At 40.2% G+C, this 16,456-nt stretch overlaps 1 long non-coding RNA gene across 1 annotated transcript; it reads right to left on the bottom strand.

Annotated features, from left to right (window-relative positions):
* Positions 1 to 12,594: 12,594 nt before the first annotated feature.
* On the bottom strand, positions 12,595 to 16,066 carry LOC131467165 (uncharacterized). Its single transcript, XR_009241477.1, has 2 exons — positions 15,905 to 16,066; positions 12,595 to 15,824 (listed from the first exon to the last, which is right to left on the bottom strand). It is a non-coding gene; the product is annotated as an uncharacterized LOC131467165 (long non-coding RNA).
* Between the last annotated feature and the right edge of the window lie 390 nt (positions 16,067 to 16,456).

Genomic DNA, 16,456 nt, shown 5'->3' with positions numbered 1-16,456 from the left:
ATGACCTCAAACTCATTCAGTTCCTCTTTGCAGGGCCTGTGAGCCCTTAATGGGAATCACTGGTATAATTCACCTAATTGATTGTCATAGAGCCAGCCAATTTGTCATTTCTTCGCGTCAATGCTGGTATGTCAGCGAGGATGAAAGGAAAGTGCACCGTCTGCTCACTCATATAATTCACATTCATTCCAGCTTGGAACATTTGGGGGTCCTATCTTACCAAGTTTGAGCATACACGACATCTTTGCTAGATCCAGACTAATACAGTTAACACTTTCCTGTCCATCGGCCTGTTTTTAAATAGAAAATTCACTTGGGTCAAGCTGGAAAAACATGGGTACCCTACAGTGATTTGTCAATAGACCTGAAATTAGTTATATTAATCGTGAGAATTAGGGCTCATGTTCTTATTTTGGCAACTAACTCACTTCCTGGTGGCGTTTCAGTTTAATTTTACATCCTGGTTTGATTCATGCGGCAAACCAGGATGGAGAAGGACATTGTAGATTTCAATATATACGACTTTTGAGGCACCATGTTACGAGCCATTTTACACAACACTGACAACACTGTTGTCCTTTTCACATGTGATCCATATCTTGAGGGAGCGGAGAACCCTAAGGCCATGGTTCTTAAACTGTAGTACTCCAGTGAAATCAGAAAATACTGCTCTACTGTATATTCCAGGGTATTCCCCCCAAAAAATATAATGAATTAAATAATGATAATTAGAGTCACCTTGCCTCTCGCTGCATCTTAATTTAAGTTTGCGATACCAGTGTCTGAAGGAAGAGGAGGATGATGAGAGAGCAAATAATCTGATTGGAAATAAATCCGCCTCCTTCGAAAAGTCAATGTACACCACTATATTTTAATGTTGGCGATAATTGTGTTCCTTCAAGAGCTCAATATTTTCTCAGGTGGTATCAAAAGTTTGAGAACCGCTGTTCTTAGGGTCTACATTCTATTTCTCTCCCAATTCCTGATAACTCCATACTGTAATACTGAACCTAGGTACAAAGTGCAACCACACCTGGCTTTTAAAGGGAACGGCACTACCGCTCATTACACTGAAAACACACCCTTGATAGACTTGCGTGGAACCCTTTTGTACGCCACACCTGGAGAGGTGACCTTTCGCCAGCCATTAAAAGTGGATTTGGACAAAACCCTCAAAGCTTCGTGCTTCAAAACAGACACTTGGATTGTTAAAATTACACCCTTTGGTGTTAAAGACATGCTTGTTTGTTAACTCCTCTGCACACATAGGGTTTTTTTTTTTTACCTGACCTTTCTGAACCTTAGGGAGCACACGTCTACTTTAAAATGCCTTTGTGACAAATGTTTTTTCCGCTGTTACGTCGTCAGTTTTTGTATCTGTGTGATTTCATTGTACTTTTTGAGAGGCTGAATTTTGATATTTTGGCATAAAGAACTGTAACGCTCTAATTCCAATTATTCTCCGACTTGTTTGTTTGTTTTTCGGTAACTCATTTGCCTGATATATTCTTTTAGAATTTGATAAATCAACCTTTGCATGCTGGCCCATTTTTCTCACTCCAGCAGCCAATCATACTCAAATCTAACAAAAGCAAAACGTATGTGTCAATTTATCTTCATAAAATACTTTTAATAGTATTCAATCATAAAGTTTACTTTAAAAATGACAAATACTTCTACTTTTGACACTTTAATATACAGTGAATCAATATTTTCTTTGTCTTTGACTTTAGTGAAGGATCTGAACGCTTCTTCCCCATTGATGTGGGTACAATGTTGTACATTGTGGGTAATACTATGTGAGAAAGCACCGTAACAACCACGCCACACCACAAACACATTTGTCATCACATCTGCATCGCAGCACATTGCAGCACTTCAGTTACTAGTGGAAGTGAAAGGAAAGAGGCCATTTCCTGTTATTGCCTCACTGTGTGGTTTCCTGGCAACGACATCGGCCACGACGGCCTCCGAGAGCCGCTTTGATCCTTGAACCTTGTTTCCTAATAACCCTCATCACACACTGTAGATGAAATGTTAGATTAACTCCTTACACATAATGGAACCGTGCTGTCAGGCCAGACGCTCCCATTGATTGATTTAATGAAACATTTTGTGTGTCATTGAAGTCTCAGACTAATCGATCCGTCCTCGCGGTTCATCAATCATGGAGATCTGACATCGGCTGCTTTTGTCATGATCATATTAGCAGCGACAGAGCTCGTACAGCCTTCCCCCCCGATAAAAGTGTGCGGAGAAAAGCCATGCAAAGCAATATACAGTATTCCCTCATATGCCTTTCATGGACCAATCTATGCTCACCGACAAGAACCCGCCACATAAAGTCTAATATAGTGAATCCATATTGGCTGTATCAATACTCTCCATCTTGAACCAGTGAAAACATTGTACAGGATCAATGTGTTCAGCCTCAAGCTCTGAGATGTTCTATTAACAGTTTCACACAGCCATTTAAATCAGTGGGAGCGGATCGATGCCGAGTCATCCAGTGTATCGATGATGGTTGGTTTTAATGACTGGAATGTAAGTATGAATAACACGGCAACATACCATTCAGGGGCCCTTTTGTTGCTGTAAAACTGTTATCAGAAATAGCATATGCTGCCAAATGGAATAAAGATACACACATAAATAAAATGAACAGAAATGGGGGCCGTAAAAAAATGTCAGATTCAATGAGGGGAACCGGAAAAGATGGGCATTTAGTGGAGGCAAAGTTGAAACATTATGGCTGATTTGGCTTTTTCCAAAATGCAACAATAACAAAATTGTGTTTATTTAAGGGCCGGAAACCAATAGCAGAGGGCATTTGTTTCAGATTTATATTGTTTTCAGGGTGAAAAGCTTCTAAAGCAACACTATCATGTTGCATAATGTCTCCTCACTAACACTCAAAGTAATGAAATTATTTTTGCAGCATTTTTTTTTTTATTTATTAATATATGGCAGCTGAAAATGTGGCCCAGGAGGAAATATTTTTCCTTGTACTTTCCTTTTTTTTTTCAATATACTGTTTAATCCTACCGCTTACACATTAAAGGGAATAGTATATACAGTCTAATGCTTGTTGCCAAATAAATAAATGAGTCAACAACTGTGCTTAAGTAGAATTTTACATATTTCCCATCAAGGAATCAATGATTAAAATCCAATAATGTGTACTGTATGGTAAAAAGAGGCCACTCTGCACATTTACTACTCTGCACGTTTGCTTTTTTGCAGGTTTTGTTGCTGTAACACTTTATTTTCCTTATTACTTAAGATAAGTACTGGTTGCTTTTGCAGGTTATTACTGACAAACTGTGATCATCCATCAGAAATATGATTGTCCAGTTGTCCTTTCTTTATCAATTCCATACAGGTTTGAAGTACATTTGACGTTAACACCTGTGTTATTTCCGACGTGTGCGTCCTCTACGTGTGTGATCTGAAATGTTTCTGCTGTTTGGGTTCACTGCCATCATCATCATCATCATCATCATCATCATCATCATCATCGTATCCCGCCACATCAGGCAGCTGGTTTGAGAAAAAAACCCACGATTAAACCCACTGTACATGACCTGCTCAGCAGCAAACAGCAGACAGACAGAGAGCAGCTGCTGAGCACAGTGCAGCACTTAGCAGCGACAGAGCCAAAAAATCCCCTCAGGACGCGGTGGAGCCAAAAGCCGAGCAAAAAGAGAGGGAGAGGGAGAGAGGATACTGCAGCTGGACACAAACCTGACTGTAAATGAATAACGCTGTCTCCTGACTTTGCACACAAACATCTGTTAGTTGTTTTAAGGTAATAATACTGTGTGTCACTGTCAGGCTTTATGTGCTTTTTCGGTGCCCTGGGTAAATCGGTGGATGCAAAGTTAAAATCTCGACTTTTGACTCGGTGTACCAGAGTCTTTTTAAATGCCGTGGTTTAATTGTTTTCCACCACTGTTGATGGATAATTTGAAATTCAATAAGACCTCCCTGATTGGCTTAAGGTCTCCCTGTTTGTTTACAGCTCATTTGTTTAGTTAAATCTCTTTTGAGCCAAACATAATTGCTGACTGGATTATGTTCACTGGCAGCAACTGGAGACCAAAGTGCATGTTGAGCAGTCGTGTAGCAACATCACTAGTTAGGGTTAAGAAAACCAGTAGTTTTCCACTTAGTTTTTTAAGAAATGTTGTTTTTTTAGGCAACATAATATGACATCTGGGTGTAATGGAAACATTTATCTTGTCCCTTATGAAAGTCTGTGCCAGGTGGATTAAACTTTGACAGGGATGTTGATGAAGGAAACTAAAACTCCCTTTTTAACCCTTAGAACAGATTTGTCCATTACTATGTTTAAACATACAGTATATACAGAGGGTATAAGAATATGGAGTGTCTTATATCCTTTTTTGTGGCACAACCTAGGCAATACTTTTCACCAACTATGAGCAAAAAATACTCAAAATGTTTTAAAATTTGATTGAATTTGTGAAATTTGGAAATAAGTCACAGTTCAAAGTTCACTCGGCTCGTTTTTATGAACAAAAAGTAAAGAAAGTCGGTCTATTTTGTGACTTCTGCACAATTATTGCTACTTTATATCACAACTATAAAATAAATAAATAACTTTGACTCAGCAACACAATGCATTAAAAGCCTTGATGATGTGACCTATAAACACACACTCCCAGGATGTCCATATAAGGAGCTTACCAGCAAATTACCATGGGGGCATGAGCACTAAGGGTTAAATTCCATTTATATAGCTTTTGATACACTTACACTTATTTAATCCACACAGAAATGACAAGACAAATGTATTCTTCTCTATAGCATTCAAAAAACAACATTTAAGTGTGAAGAAAAGTTATATTATTTATTTTAACTTGAATTTGCTATCAAAAAAATGATAATAATATCAATGTAATATCAAGGAAGCAGAACCTCGGTGTGACAAGTCCATTGTGACCTCCGCACAAGATGGAGGATGACCCATCACATGGGCAGGCTAAGTGCACGGAGCTCATGATAGTAGAGGAAGCAGGCTGAACAAAGAATAACTAGAGAGTGTAAAACAATGGACATCCACCCGGAAGTGAGTTAGTGCTTGTGACTTCAGCCTGTGTTTGTTCCTCCATCATTCCTTGTGAGCGGTAATTGCGCAGCAAAACATCCTGTTTTGAGTTACCTAACTCAATAGAGTCACTGCAGCAATCAACAATAAGAATATTTCCTAAGCTGCAGAATGGCAAGAATCACGAGGGAAACGGACTGTTAATGCAGCCGAACACCTTTCACACTCGCCCGGACAAGCGTCCGTATTTTTTTTGTCCTAAATAAGAGGTCACGATGACACGCTGTCATGTTTCCACTGCTGTAAAGATGACAGCCCCCCCCCCAAAAGATTATGGATGAATTGATAAGATTTTAACAGGAGGGGAAAGGTGTGATTTATGTCAGGAACTGACTCGCAAGGTGGCCCGGGTCAGGGAGAACACAGCGGCCAAGGTTGTCAGTGAGAGCAGATTAAATGTCCAGACGCAACCTGTCACTGAAAATACAGCCTCCACTGTGTCCGCTGGGAACACAGCCAGAGCGTCAATGGTAAGTCCAGCAAACATCAGGGCTCAGAGAATTAGGCACAGGAGGGGAGGGAAAAAATGATGCTGGCAACAGGAAGTGAGGTAAAGCAGCAGTTGTTGCTTCCTGCTGCTGAGATACAAGCATGGAGAGAAGGAAGGAGGCTGGGGATTTGGGCTGCAGCAGATGGTGATTTTCCTCACCGTGGAGGGAAGTGGAGCTGAGCGAAGATACAGGGAGAACGGTAAAGAGCGCGGACAGAGGAGGAAGGATGTGAGTGGGTCCCGAGGGGAGGATGAGGTAGTGGGGTTATCCACTGTGGCTGTGCTGTGCTGCGTGTGCTCAGGCCGAGCCAAAGAGGAAGGGTCAGGGAGAGAGTCAGAGGCCGTCTGTGCAAGCGGCAGGAGACTGAAAAGCTCAAGTAAGATGGGAAGATATAGCGATGGAGTTGGGAGTAATGGTTCGTGTTGTATCCACAACACATTTGATTTTACACGGTTTATTCACTGAAAATCTGTCACTATTTTGGCAAGTTAACTTGATAACACATCTGCACACTACAGTAGCGGATTAGCTTTGTTTAGTATAATGACTAGGGCCAATGGGAAAGCAACCTCGCTCTATGCAACGGCAATTTATTTATTTTTTTAACCAAGATTATAAATAACTTCATTGTAATTTAAAGTATTTTATTTAAAAAAAGAAAGAAAAAGAAAAGATATGACTGCTGTATATACAGAATATCATGATAACTTTTTTTATATCCACATGGCAGTGTGCCATGAACCACAAGGTTTCCCAGACCCCCTTTTGAGAACCACTCTCCAAACTCAGAAGCTCAATTCTGTACATTTCTTTGACGATTATATTTCCCTGAGGTTGACTTGCTAACACACTGCAGGCCTCATTAGGACAATGGAAGCACAGGACGTCATAATATGATGTCATCCTTATTGTTACATGCCAGAGTTTTTATGTATTTGTTCTTTGGGAGGAGAGAGACGGCCTTAGTTTCTCCCTCTCTGTACTTTGTGTTGCAGGCCAGTGAGTGGATGCACCTGCTCAGAGCTGTTAGAGAGAGATTACCATTGGTTCCAAGGTTTGAAGAGCACCAGTCATCAGCCAGAGGGCCCCATACATGCTCTTCACCTGAAGAACACACACACATTCTTTTTTTACTCCAGCTTGGTTTTGTTAAATGCTTTTTTTTTGTTTTTTATTGGATATGCTCTATGTTAAACTTCTGTTGTTTGGTGCAGACTGAGGTAACCTATACCCTTCCCACGTAGTTCATGATTTTGTTTTTGTTGTTTTGAGGGAAGTTTTGTTTCGTTCCTTTCTTTGATTTGGCACCAGCCTTTTGTCCCTGAACTGCTTTGTTTCACTTAAAACATACATTAAAATGTCTGTTTTTGTTGCACAAACGCCTGGTTTTAGTTTTCATTACGTTGTGTGATGCATCCTTATTTCATTTGTTTGGAAGAGAAAGTAACACATATTATAGTCAGCAGATCAAGTTTTTAATTATTATTAAATGACAATATGGAAACTTTTTTCACAGATTTAATTCATCTTCAACCAGTTGTTATGTTATAAGATTTCTTTGTGTGCGTTCTCTTCCTTTTACAGCAAAAAAAAAATGAAGCTTTAATTTTAACCTGATTCACTTACTCTCACGTGCTGAAGCTCAAGAGTAAAAAAGATAATATTGTTCAAGGAGGGCAGAGACACAACACGCCCAAAAAACAAGCACCCTGAGGGGGATGGTAAAAGAGTCTGACATAGCTGGTAAAACCTTTTTATGGGTTTTCCGTCTGCTAATAGTGCAACGTCAGATGAGCCCAGTGTATCCGATGACCAGCCCAGCTCTGGTGCCTGGGGCAGTTTGCACATATCATATTTTAAAACCAAACTAAAAGCATAGTTTTGTGGAACGATCTGGTCGCTCAGGTCGAAATGTATAACAAAAGAAACGAAACTAAATGTCTCAGTCTGTTTAATCAGAGCAGCACATCGACATACTAAGCAGTGTCACTGTGACCTGAGGGAGGGACCGATGTCTGGTGATGTTCCTGATCTGGAAGGTGCAGCCCTGTGTTAAACTAACTTTGACATTTCTACACGTAGAGAGATATAATGTGAACGAAAATCGGGCATAATATGTTAATCCAGTGTTTCCCCAAACACTCTCAGGAGACTTGCTAGTTGAGATTTATACGTATAATGTTTTAAATAACATTGCATACAATTAAGTTTTAATTCATTTACCAAAACCGTCTCATGGAAATGATTCATTTCCATTTCAAAAGGATATTAGGTTTCAGAGACGTGGCTGTAAATATGTTGCTGCCTTGTGATGTGAATGAAGATCATCTTTAAAAAGTGGGTCGCGATATGTGGAGAGAAGTTTGCGAAACACTGTTAATCAGTGAGTTTTAGATAGTAATGAAGTGAGTAATAAAAAGCGAAAATATTGAATATATAAATACAAATGACACGTGTAGGCTTGTGGACACGGATTACTTCAGAAACAGAGCTAAGACTTATCTGGATGCAGATAATTATGACGTGAAAACACTCTTTTTTAAACGGCGGCATCGTTTTTAAACTCTGAGCGCGGAAGGAGACGAGCACGTTGATCAAAACCGCCGAATTGTTCCTTTAACGTTTCCGCGCCTCCGACTTGAATTTGCATATTCACTTGACGGTGACGTTTTTTAGCTCCGCCGTACAGTGTAATGTGCTTTGTGTCGAACAAAAGAGGTGTGAGGAACTAGCTACAAGGAGAAGGCGCTGAGGAGAGATGGTGGGGGAGGCGGGGGAGGCGGTGGCTGGCTCTTCACTTCTTACATCCATTTCATCAAAAAAAAAAGAGGATAAATACCAGGAATAGATTTGGGCTCAAAGTGGCAGACACCAAGCTGTTCCTCTTTGCCATACGGCAGCTGTCTTCAAACGTCTGGGATGACACAGCAAGCATCCTGTTTATTGACTACCAGCAGGAAATGCTCTCAGTGTTAACAATGCACTACTTACAAGTCTCCTTGCTGCTGCTGCTGCTGCTGCTGCTTCTCTTTTTTAAACCTCATCCGTTTTTCCTAAAAAAAAAGAAGAAGAAAAAAGCGGGGTGCGTTAACTTAAAAAAAAAAGGAGCGCTGCGCATCAATATTCATTCATGCAGAACATGTATTGTCAAGTAGAAATCGAGACGGTGATGAGCGCTGCATTTATTTGTCATTTACCTCCTGGTATGCTAATATAATGAGGTCTGCACACCAAATAACCACAAGTCTGCATGAATACTGATTCTGTTCCCAATGCAACTGACACAGAGAACACAAATGCTGCCTTTATGCTCTCAGTTTCGTTTGTTTGTTTGTTTGTTTGTTTGTTTTTTATCCCCCTTCTTCTTCTACCTCAAGAGAATACTTAGTGATAATAGTGGGCTACATTTTCCTTTGAGGCAGTGAGGAGAAAATGATATTATTCCATCAGCATAAGGTTATTGCATTACGTGTTCCTCACATACTTCAATAAGCAATAAATCTTAAAGCCAGGGCACCAGTAACGCTGCACACGCAGGTACAGCACATGCTCGCGTTATTGATGACAGCTGAGAAGCAGGCCGACGGTCACGTCTGCTGTTAAAGAGAAGATGAGCAGTTTGAACTCCGGGGACTGTATGAGAGTCATAATGGGGGGTCAGAGGAGGTGAGGAGTTAGAAAGGCTACTCTAATTTTTGCTGCGGGCAAAGAATCTGGGATTTTTCTCAGAGATAGCAGGAGGTCTCTCGGCTTTTTCTCAGGTTTGACTTCAGCCTTTTCTTGTGATATTTATTCCAGATGTAACAAAGTGCTTCTTAGTTTTACTATTTTGAGTACCGGCTCTTTTATTTGGGTTATCTGTCTCTTTAGGTTATCTTTACGATTCATTATTATGGCCCAGAATAATTATTTCCCATTCTCACAAGAGTCTATTGTTTGTCTAAAAGTGTTTTTCTAATGATTTGCTTATCTTCACAAATTCATACAGAATTCAGAGCCTTTGTTTTGAAAATAAATACGAACTGATTCACAGATATTCGGTTGCTAGAATTGACAATTGACTGACGTGTGTTTGAATTGAAACAAATCTAAATAAAACACAGCTCTTGTCATGGATAGCCTGGTTTGGACAGTAAATGACCCTAAAATAAGTATAACCACATGTTGGGCTCAAATAAGAAGCAGTCTTTCTCAAAATTGAAATAATGCACAATAATTATTAACAGTACAAAAAGGAAAAAGACAGTTAAAGAGCATTTTGTCTTAAAATAGTCTTTGTAACATGTTGATGATTAAAGACGACGTCCACATTATAAATGTGAGTTTTTGTGTCTGACTGAAGACATTTTAAGACATTAGTGGTTGTTTTTATGTATAAAATTAGTTTAGATCAGAAGAAAAGAAAAGCAGGTGGTCTTTGTATTTAGTTGTTATTGTTATTGTAACAGACAAACTATCTATTGGACATGTTTAGTTATATTCACTGATAAATCATTCTTGGAAATGTCCAGGATAAGTTGGCAAAATGTGTAACATGAGTCCAGTTTTCAGTCATTTTAATATGGACTGAATATTTAAATAAATAGATGTTGTATACATTGCTAGCATAATCTGGTATCTTTTATTTAGTGAAAAAGGTAATGTAAATAATTTAGTATTTAATGATTTAGTAATACCGACAGACAAACAGGCCTCGTATGGATAAGGGGAGTACTGGCATGACGCATCCATTGTTACCTAGCAACCAAAACCTGGGAGCCGTTGAGACGACTGAAGTTGCTGCAGCTCGACTGAATTATTCACATTAAACCAAGAGTGGGGAAAAAAAAAATAATCAAAACACAGATGAAAGATAAACCGTGTGCCAATGTTCTCTTTGTTGTTTGATACTTGATTGGAGGAAAGAAGAGAAAGCCTTGCCAGGTTTGAGTGGATCCTACATCCATCAACTACTGTTTCAGGATTCAGGAGCTTCGTCTGGACGATGGAGATTCACAGTTTACTTCAAAGACCAGTTTGACCCACTTATCAAAAGTTGAGACATGTTCATATCGGCGTCTCTACTGAAAATAATGTATTTGTGCACACAGAATATACTGCAGGGCCTTTATCTCATGTTTCCTCACCTGATCTGTCCTCGAGACATATTTCGCTTAAATATCTGGCATGAATGTCAGCTTTGTCCCCCGTGTCTCCCCCTGGCCTACAGGTGTATTACGTACAGCCCCCCCCCACCCCCCTTTTGCCAATACTGGCTGTTGTAACACATATATGTGAAGAACCGTGACCCACAGCTATTCATGCGTGTGTGTCCCCGCAGAGCGGAGACTGCCGCTGTGTTGCCCAGTCTCATATTGACACCGAATAACACGACTGTTATTGTTTGCTTTGTTGTGCTTTTGCCTGACATTTTATCATATTCCCACAGGGTTAGAGGTTCAGAGGTTTTGACTTTTGTTTTTTTTTATTTTAGTTTTAGAAGGTTGTTATGTGACGGAAAGCTCTAAATTGGAAAAGAAACACCAACAGAGGCGTGATGGTACTCTGCAGCGTAGTTGTTTTATACTTTTTTATAAAATGTAGAATTTCAACCTTCAGTTATTGCCTCCAAGATTATTTTGGAGGGCTATCAGCCTTAGCAGGTCTGCATCGATTGTATTGACACTGGAGCTTTTCCTTTTGGGTCCGTGCCACAAAAAGAACTGCAATATTTTACTTTACAGCATTCTTTAAGTGTGCATACAATGAGATACGGGTTAGAAACACAAGCTATGCAAACTAAAGCACTGTCATTGCATTTTTTTCTGGATTCCTTTTCATTTCTACTATACAAATAATAATAATAAAATAATAACAATAAAAAGAATTCAAAGGTAAAACGATAAGATGAAAAAATCAACAAGAAAATGACACAAGAATGTAAAATGCATGATCTGAATAAGTAATAACGGAGAATGTGAGAAGGTGTGCGAGTGTGGAGGAGGTCAGTGAGATACGGAGGAGCCAAGTTATGGAGGGAGCGTTGAATGTTAAAAGAAGGATTTTCAATTCAAAAATTTATATTAAAAAATAATCATTTGTGTATGGTATAATAAGACGTTAAGTTTGGCCGTGCAGCCTCGTTTGTTTAATGAACTAATTGTTTGACGGATTGATTCCTTGAGGCTTTATTTAGGCTTGGTGCTAGTATTGTATTTCATTGTCTTAATTACTTTTCAAAATAAACTTTATGCAAGAAACCATGTCGCTGATTATTTATGTGGACCGCCAATCGTATTCATTTATTTAATCACCTGTGAAACATTGAGCTAGAAATACTGTGACGTCTCACAGTCATTTAATAAACATGTGGTTGAACTTTCCCTGGCTAAGTTTCATTTATTCAAAAAAAAAAAAGGCTTTAAAATGCTTCTTGCAAATATGAACAAGTTATATAAGAATAGATTATGAAGAACATTCCTAAGTCTGATAAATAGACTCACTCATCTCCGAGGATCTTAAGATGTGTATAAAACCCTACAGAGATAAACAGTTTACTGTATATATGGGTACAGGTTTGCACCACTGTCTCCCACTCACTCAATATAAACAGCATGGTTTTTCTAATAAGGTTTACTGGTGAAGGAGTGAGTCAGGTCTCAAGAGGATTACAGCAGGACTCTGGATGTCTGCGTCATCTCAACCATAATGGAGCCTTCAGCTCCTACTACAGTAGCATTGACCCCAAGGCTTGAGTCTCTTCAGTGGCCTCGACACCTGGGTTTGAACAGAAATTCACGTATTTGTTTGGAAGGACATTTTTTTTATGTTTCCCCCGAGGATGAGAGTGTGTGTGTGTGTGTGTGTGTTTAATGCTGCATTTGAATGGATTACTTTTCCCATTATGACTGAAAATGACCCCTCAGACTCTTTGCTTTTGCCTCTCTTTCCATTTAAATATTTCTTTTTTGGTTTGGATTCTTTATTTAAAAAAAAAAAAAAAAAAAAGAGGGGAACAGAAGTAGAAGAAGAAGGCTGGGCACAAATGTCATGGTTGTAATTAAGAGATGTGTCAGTACCACAGAATCTCTCCAGGACAAAGCCCTGGGGTGTGCGGGTGCGATGTTGTTTATGTTTCACTTATCTCTGGCAGATGTTGGCTGAGTGAAATTGAATTCCTGGCAACGAGGGGGTGCGCATCCTTTTTTATGTCTGGGGACAGGATTTCTCCTGGCCGGCCTTGATCCCCTGATTGTCTGCCCTATGATGTTGCGAGTGGATAATGACAAATGTCAAAGGTCAAACAGGCTTTTTTTCCTGAGTCACTAGGCCAAGGAACCAATGTCAGGCTGTTGGTTTGCATTGGGTAACAACCCCTCAAGCTGGCAGTGCATGAATGATGCCCTATACATGACAAATCATACGAAACAGTGTCGGCGGTAAAACAAATCAGCTGTCTGGTTGTTTTATTCCGCAGTAAAAGCGCTGCTGAATTACAGTTTCCAGCCGCTCCGCACAATTCCGAGCAAAACGCACATCATACCAGGTTTGCACTTCTTCATATTTCTGCTTTTTTTTTTTTCCACATTACCAGGCTGAGCTTGTAAGCCTTCCACAAAAGATAAATCCTGCGGTGATAAAATGTAGTCAGTCATCTTTATTGGATTTCTGAGACTGGTGTGAAGACTGTGAGATGAAATCACCGCTTGCAAATAAAAACACAGCAGAGACACTGAGCGAGGCGCTTTGCTCACAGCGCTGCGACGGCACACATTTATCTCCAAAAACTCCGAGCTGCAGTTCGTGCTGCAGTGGCGCGGTTCTCGCAGAAATTGTTTGGCAGATGATGCAGCATCACTTTACTGTAAAACAAACAGAGAGAGAGAGAGAGGGAGAGAGGGAGAGAGAGAGAGAGAGAGAGGGAGGGAGAGAGAATAAAGAGAGGCAGGCCTTATGTGTAGGCGCTCTGTTTCCTCTTGTTTACCCCAGGCTGTTTCTAAACCCAGGATAACAACCCTGAACAAACATGACTATCAGCTGATATTGCAGAGGTCTCCAAAAGCATGTGCAGATGACACTCATTACCACCATAGGTCAGGATGATACAGGAGGATTTACAACAACAACAACAACAACAACCACACGTCCCTGGCTTCGCTTTGCTTTGCTTTGCTTGACTTAAATAATAATCTCCACTGGGAGAGAGTTCGAAGAGTTCCAGACAAATCGGATGCTGAGCCGCTGAGATGTGAGGCAGTCGGTGTGCGACACAGAGCGACACAGGACAGTCAGTGTCACTCACCGTTGTGTCGTGGTTGTTGTGGTAAAATAAATGACAGAATAGCAAAGAGAACACACACAGCAGACATTATGCAAAACGGAAAAAACAGCCGCGCCTCTCATGATAATGACTCGTAGATCTCCAAAGTGCCCATCTGCATGGTCAAAGCAGAACAAAGGTGAACTCTGACCTTGAGTCCCGCAGGGAATTACATCAACACAGGAAATGGTTCTATTTGCACATCCCCTCTCTGTATTATGTTGAAAACCCTCAACAATTTTCACAACCACAATTCTTTTTTTAAATTACCTCAACATACGGTCAATTCTTTTGGGAAATATTTAAATTTATTATTAGGATATTTATATTCATTTGGATTTTTATTTTTTTTCCATTAATTGACTCATATATAAACAAGTATTGAACAAAATGCTAACATGTGCAGGCTAAAATTGCCAATCTCTGCCAATGCTAATAATATCCCCAGGTATTTTTAGTGCTTTAATCATCTAATCTTGTGTATATGTTGCTCGAAATGTCACCGACTCGCTCATATGTACAATCTAACAATAGCTAAGGAGCTTTTCCAATATTCCTATTGGATGTTAGAAGTCATCATCTCTCCATCCTTAGTAGCAGCCCCAGTATAGCGTATCATTTCATACACATAGGGCCTCAATCCAGACATTTCCTCAGCATGCTCTTCTTCCTCAGAAACATAGCTTTCTCTTATATTATTTCTCTTATTATATATATATATATATATGTATAATTATTTTCTGCTGTTGTTGAATGAATGAATGGAGTGAGAAAGTAGGCAATATAACCCGGTTTTAATTACACAACTAACAACACTGTGGCTGCCGAAGTTTTACTGGCCATTTTTCCCTAGCCATCCACTTCTATGGTACTGGACGGTCTTCTATATCTATTTACCTGTATTTATTTATTTACAAAAGAGATGTTAGGCTGGTGGATGACCCAGCTCTACAGTTGTAAAGAGTATAGAATAAGACAATATACAAAAGCTGAGTGACAAGGTAAATCTGACCTTGACGTGCAAAAATGGTGTTCATCCCCTTCCTGGTGTCTTTGTTAGCCCTTGCGCGGCTGGACTATAATTCTCCGCTAATTCAGATTCAGACGGCGAGACCATATTTTATCTGTAAGCATGAATGCAGCCATACAGTATTTATCTGCCCTTCGACAATACTGATGATAGGCCCCTGAATGGGACAGCAACAGTTGGCCTGCTCCCAACTTCCGAGTGCCAGTTAATAAATAAAAGCCTCCACTGTAATAATTCATCCTACATATCTCTACTGGGCATCACACACTTAGCGCCGCACGCTCCTGAAATGGCACCAACGAGCATGAATGTGCCCTTCAAGATTCCTGAATAAAAACGCAAATTGTGTACATTGAAGACGGACCTCCAGAACTAAACCTGTTATGCTTCCAATACGATCCCCTGTAGCATGAAGATGACCCCTTTATCTTTGCCACAGAATGAACAGATTTAGCTGGATGAGTCTATGTGCATGGGGGGAATTATCATTCACGAGTGCTTTTTTTTAGGTTTTTTTAAATACAAATAAAATGGGAGCAGAGCCGGCACGTTATTAAGAAACGTGTGTGGAGCAGGAGGGGTGGTGCCATCAGTCAAAGGAGACGTAAGAGATTTCGATCTACCCTCTTATATAGAAAAGCGCATGCACAATGTGGCTGATCTCCATATTCATATGTATAACTCTGTGCCGTGTCATTAATAATCCCAAAGATGGTCCATAAACTCAACATTGGAGCAATGGCAATTCAATATGAGTGAGCGGATGGTCTCGGGCCTTAAAATGTGTGGGGGTTTTGATTAGGGTTGGGTGGAGACGTGGATAAGGAGGAGATATAAAAGCAACCGCACATCTGCATCCCCACAGGAGAGCTTCTGGAGAGGAAGATGAATATGGATTCCCATTAGAAAGCGAATAGTTCATATGCAGGTGATCTGTTACAAGACATCAGCACCTCAAATCTCTGCCACTCCTCCGGTGAAGTCATTTGCGGAACGAGTTTCCTCCAGACACCCCAGATTAAAATGCAGTTGAATGAAGTGGCAGGTGGCAGTCACTCCACCAAGCTCCCTTCATCATCCTCCTCCTCCTCCTCCTCCTCCTCCTGGCTCTGATTTTATTGTCTGAAAAAAAAAAAAAAATCCAGCGTGAAGATCTTGATGCAGAGAGGATTTTTTTTTAAGGAACATTGATCACAACTTGATGCTAACGACGTCGGATGAAAGGGAGGCAGAAGAGCGCGCGGGATGAAGCCCGCAGCAAGCATCAACAATGAGGCTTTATAACAGGACACCATAAATAAAAACCATCTCCTGCTTGAGCAATTCTTGACATATGCTCAGCTGTGTGCCCCGACACAGCGTGCTTTTAGGTAATGATGCGCACCTGGGAGAAGCACTAGAGGTTGTATTTTGGGGCTTCGGGAGAGAAAGATGCTCACAGATTGACCTGGTTTCTCAAAATAGAGCCATTAAATACAACAGATGCATGTTAAGCACAGACTCTA

The sequence above is a fragment of the Solea solea genome, chromosome 1 (assembly GCF_958295425.1).
Source record: "Solea solea chromosome 1, fSolSol10.1, whole genome shotgun sequence".
Lineage (NCBI taxonomy): Eukaryota > Metazoa > Chordata > Actinopteri > Pleuronectiformes > Soleidae > Solea > Solea solea.
This window is presented reverse-complemented; position numbering and strand designations above follow the sequence as displayed.